Source organism: Trichechus manatus, unplaced genomic scaffold (assembly GCF_000243295.1).
Source record: "Trichechus manatus latirostris isolate Lorelei unplaced genomic scaffold, TriManLat1.0 scaffold00150, whole genome shotgun sequence".
Lineage (NCBI taxonomy): Eukaryota > Metazoa > Chordata > Mammalia > Sirenia > Trichechidae > Trichechus > Trichechus manatus.
In genome coordinates, this window is record NW_004444086.1 from 715069 (window position 1) to 721068 (window position 6000).

Consider the following 6000-nt stretch of genomic DNA (forward strand, 5'->3'; position numbering starts at 1 on the left):
AACCAGGGCAGACACTTAAGCTGATTCTGACCCAAAGCAAGAAGGAGCTCCCACATACATGGACCAGGCCACACAGACATACAAATTAGAGTGTACCGGAGAAGGAAATGTTACATTGGGTTCATTTTCTTTTCTCTCCTGTTTTGTTTATTGATGAAGATGGATCACAAGTCAGAAACATAGTAGTGTGTGGTGGGGTGTGTTGGTGCAAGCATGTGGAGGAACTTAATCCACTTGGCACTTAAGTTTCAAAATCAACAAAATTTGATTTGTCGAAGTTATTTAAAGTAGGGTCTCCTTACTCCACATTGTACAGAGCGAAGTTGTAGATGTGTTTTTCTGTCTGTACCCCCTATGCAGCAGAATCTATATACTAAACTCACACATATCTAGATCAATTATAATTTCCTCCTGCATGTTCCCAGAATGTTGCCTGAAAATGGCACAGAGTTCTTTCCCAGAAGCCTTTGAAACTGTTGCTAAAACTAAGTATATGTAAACCTATAGCTAAGGAGCCCTGGTGGCGCAATGGTTAAGTGCTCTGCTGCTAACTGAAAGGTTGGCGGTTTGAACCTACCCAGTAGCTCTGCAGGAGAAAGACTGAGCAATCTGCTTCCTTAAAGATTGTGTTGTTGTTGTGTGCCTTCAAGTAGATTTCCAACTCATACTGACCCTATAGGACATAGTAGAACTGCCCTATAAGGGCAGTTTGAATCCACCAGCCACTCCTTGGAAACCCTATGGTGCAGCTCTATTCTGTCCTATAGGTTCACTATAAGTCAGAATTGACTCCACAGCAATAGGTTTTTTTTTTTTCTTTTTAATCATAAAGTCATCAAGCTCATTAGTAGTAAATCAGGTTTATGAAAATAACAGCAAGTCTAGATTGAGAGTTGATTGCATTACTTTGTTTTGTGCTGAACAGATCATATCCTTGGGTGAACGTCATACTATGTGAGGATTATATGTGAAAAGATTATATCCCATGTATATAACCTTTCAAGATCAATTATTTTCTGCTTTGAATTTTTTTTTTTAATACTATGTGTTTTTATTAATGGAAACATGCTGTATCATTGAGCATTGTTGAATTTTTGGTAGGTAGTATGGATTTTTTATTTTTCCCCTTCCAACAATCCTACCCTCCAAGTCCTGAGGGACATACATTGCCTCACTAATTCTACCCCGGATGCCCCCTAGAGTCCAGAGGAACATACAGTGTCCCTAATTTTTTTTTTTTATTTCTTTTTCTCTTACCAAAAATGCACACACCTCATACAGTACCCTGTAGAGACGGTAATTTGTGGCATATGCTCATTTTTTTCAGTTGCAAACAGTCATAATGCTCCCTGCCTTGTGGCAGCATGCACTGTCAGTGGGAAAGCAGCTTCCCAATGAAACTGAGAGGCAGAAAAAGTAAGTGGGCAACCATATATCCCAATGATCATGAAAGGGACAATATATATATTTCATACACATATACGTTTATGTTTACATGCGTGTATGTGTATTATGACAGCACAGATATAGTAATCTTGTCTCCAATACACCAACCATGCCACTTTCACAAGCCATTTTAAAGTTTGCAAAACTGAAATTTATCATCAATGGGAATACAGTATTGCTGTCTTTTTTCAAGCTGTTTCTCTTCTAAAAGAATTGAATAAATACTTTTATTTTGTCTGCAGCATTTTATTCTTCACATTATGACAGTTACACCACTTATCACCAAATCCTTTCTTTCTGGTTGACTTTATGATTCAACTTCTCCAATAAAAATTTTATAGCAGGAGTCTAATGAATTAGACCCTACAGAAAAGGAAAGTAAATTGGCCTGTTTCAAAGCTTCAAAGCTATAGCAATAAGTTCAACAGATTTATTGCAGACCTCTCCGCAGCTCCAACGAGGGTGCCGACTGCATTGTTTCCAAGACTCCTTTATGACTTCTTTTAAAGGCAGACACAGCTAAGATCTATCCTACCCAAATCACAGAAAGCCGGAAATTCACAGAGAAAACAAACAAGAAAAGCATGTTGGATTTAATAACACAAGCAATGTGAGAAAACAGTGGTCTGGTGGGGCATGTTAAAAGACTGCGTTTAGGTACTGGTCTTAGAAAGCCTGTATCATGATTAAACAAAGGGAAACAAGGAAGGTCACAGAAATAAACCTAATCCTTCATGGTAACAGTCAAAGCACTCCCTGTGGCACATGAATCCTTAAAGCTCAGGAAGTGTGGAGGAGAAGCAGGTTCCAGGTAGACAGAGGACATTTCCCACATTTCAAAGAGCCCAAGACAAGAAACTTAGAAAACGGTTATTAAAGAGATGCTTTACTCCTTCCATTATTAAATTCTACAAGGGAGGGAGGCAGGGCCAAGACGGTGGAGTAGTGAGACGTCTCTTGTGGTCCCTCTTACAACAAAGACTCAGAAAACCAAATGAACTGACTATACATGACAATCTAGGAGCACTGAACTCAAAGGCAAAGTTGAGGAATCAGACTGAGCAGCAGGGGGAGGGAGAGACAGTTCAGCAGAAGCAAGCAGTGGTCACATCTGACCAGGCGGGAACCAGCACCCTGCAGGCCAGATCACTGTGAGGCAAGCAGTGGTGCTCGGGATGCATTTTCCACATCAGGAGAGACAGCAGTGGAGAGTCTATTCAAGCCTCCAGAACCAGTGAAAAGTGGCTCTCAATCAGCAAAAGATAAGTACATGCATCTAATCTACCGCACGGATCAAAAAACACCCACTTTGGGAAAAATCTCTCTCCCATTTACCTGCCCCTCCCCACTCTGCACAGAGTCCTGGCTGGCTTCAGTGACTGCTGCATCCCCTGAGCTGGAAGTAGGACCCGTCACATGCCCTGAGCCATTCTTCCACCCTTAGAGAGGTAACAAATTAATAGACAGGTAAAAAATAATCTGCGAGCTCTCCTAAGCCGGGAATTCAGGGTAGGCACAGCTCCTTTGCCTAGGCACAAGCATAAGGGATCCATGGACTTTGAATGCCTTTTGCCCCTGCATAGACCTGTGTGGGCCAGTCTAAACAGTGTAGGCCCTCATTAGCACAATACAAAGGCCTAACTTCAACTGTATCAGCTATATGGTGGAGTGACAGGTTCATGATATTTGACACTGCTCTATCCATTAAGCAAGCTCCTCACCTACCCACATCGGGGCATAAGGGCTAGTGGCTCCACCCATGTCAACTAGCCTCCAGCAACAGGGGTCTAACAATAAGTGGTGCCTCCAAGTCCTTACAACCAACAGCATTGGGTGTCCATAGTCCAGCTGCAAAACCCACCCACCTATGTGCTCCAGGGAACAGGGACACACTTTCCTCCCAGACACTCAGGGGCAGCCATCAGCACCCTTCCTTGCTCAGCCGTGACCCCCTACTGCAGCCAGATACCTGTGTCTACTGCAATCACCCTTACCAGTCTAGGACTGTAGGTGAGAGCCTACACTGCACACTTGGTGACTGACTACCTGGAAACCTGAGCTGAATCCATCCAAGAAAAGTAAAAGGACACCTGGGCTCACATACTGAGTAATAGATCTAACCACCTGGTGACAGGACATTAGAGATTCAAAGGCACCAATACTCAAACTAGCTCACATAGCAAAATAAAACAAAACAAAACAAGAAGATAAGACACAGTAAGCAAACATACAATAAATAAATATAATATCTCCCAAAACAAAGAATCAATAAATTTTCCAGAAGAAGAGAACTTCTTGAAATTATTGGAGGTAGAATACAAAAGATTAATATATAGAACTCTTCAAGAGATCAGGAAACAGATCAGGCAAAATGCAAAACAAGCCAAGGAACACACAAACAAAGCAATGGAGGAACTTAAGAAGATTATAGAAGAGCACAATGACAAATTTAACAGGCTGCAAGAATCCATAGAGAGAAAGCAATCAGAAATCCAGAAGATTAACAATAAAATTTCAGAATTAGACAAATCAATAGAAAGTCATAGGAGCAGAATGGGAGTCAGAATTAGTGAGACTGAAGATAAAGCACTTGACACCAACTTATTTAAGGAAAAATCAGATAAAAGAATTTAAAAAAATGAAGAAACCCTAAGAATTATGTGGGACTCTATTGAGAGAAATAACCTATGACTGTTTGGAGTACAAGCACAAGGGGGATAACAGAAAATATAGAGAGAATTGTTGAACATTTGTTGGCAGAAAACTTCCCTGTTATCGTGAAAAGGGAGAAGATATCTATCCAAGATGCTCATCTAACCGCACACAAGGAAGATCCCAAAAGAAAGTTACCAAGACATATTATAATCAAACTTGCCAAAACCAAAGATAAAGAGAGAATTTTAAGAGTGGCTAGGAATAAACGAAAAGTTATCTACAAAGGAGAGTCAATAAGACTAACCTCAGAATACTCAGCATAAACCATGCAGGCAAGAAAGCAATGGGATGACATATATAAAGCCTTGAAGGAAAAAAATTGCCAGCCAAGAATTATATATCCAGCAAAACTGTCTCTCAAATGTGATGGCTACATTAGGGTATTTCCAGATAAATAGAATTTAGGAAATTTGTAAAACCCAAACCAAAATTACAAGAAACACTAAAGGGAGTCCTCTGGTTAGAAAATCAATAACATCAGATAAAAACCCAAGACTAGGACACAGGACAGAACAACCAGATATAAACCCAGATAGGGAAGTCACAAAAATAAATAAAAGCTAAAACACTGTAAACAGGGAAACAGAGATATCAATATGTAAAAGATGACAAAATTAAAACAAAAAAGAGGGACTTAAAAAATGTAGTCATAGATTTTTCATATGGAAAGGAAGTCAAGGCAATATAAAGAAATAAAAGATTGGTTTAAACTTAGAAAAATACGGGTAAATATTAAGGCAACCACAAAGGAAACTAACAACCCTACACAACAAAATAAAAAACAATAAAAACATAAAGACTGAATAAATACAAAATCAACAACAATGAAAAAGGTGAAAAGAAAATACATAAATAAAAATGACTCAGAACAAAAAATTAAGCAGAACAAAGACACTGTCAATAACACAAAAAAAGAGATAAACTCATACCTATCACTAATTACTCTAAATGTAAATAGACTAAATGCACCAATAAAGAGACAAAGAGTGACAGAATGGATAAAAAAACAGGATCTGTCTGTATGCTGCCTACAAGAGAAAAGCCTTAGACTTCAAGACACAAACAAACTAAAACTCAAAGAATGGAAAAAATATATATCAAGCAAACAACACTCAAAAAAGGCAGGAGTGGCAATATTAATCTCTGACAAAACAGACTTTAAAGTAAAATCCACCACAAAGGACAAGAAAGAACACAATATGATGAATAGAGGATCAATACATCAGTAGGACATGACCATAATAAATACTTACACATTCAACGACAGGGCTCCAAAACACATAAAACAAACTCTAACAGCATTCAAAAGAAAGATAGACAGCTCCACAATAATAGTAGGAGACTTGAACACACCACTTTTGGTGAAGGACAGAACATCCAGAAAGAAGCTCAGTATAGACACAGAAGATCTAAATGCCACAATCAACCAACTTGTTCTCATAGACATATACTGAACACTCCACCCAACAGCAGCCAAGGATACTTTCTTTTCCAATGCACATGGAGCATTCTCCAGAATAGACCACATATTGAGCCATAAAGCAAGCCTTAACAGAATCCAAAGCATCGAAATATTACAAAGCATCTTTTCTGACCATAAAAACATAAAAGTAGAAATCAATAACAGAAAAAGCAAGGAAAAGAAAAAAATCAAACCCATGGAAACTGAACAACACCTTGCTTAAAAATTATTGGGTTATGCAAATAAGAAATGAAATTGGGGACATTACAAAAGACCCAATTGAAATAAAAAGGATTATAACAGAATATTATGAAAAACTATACTCCAACAAATTTGAAAACCTAGAGGAAATGGATAAATTTCTAGAAACAAATGGC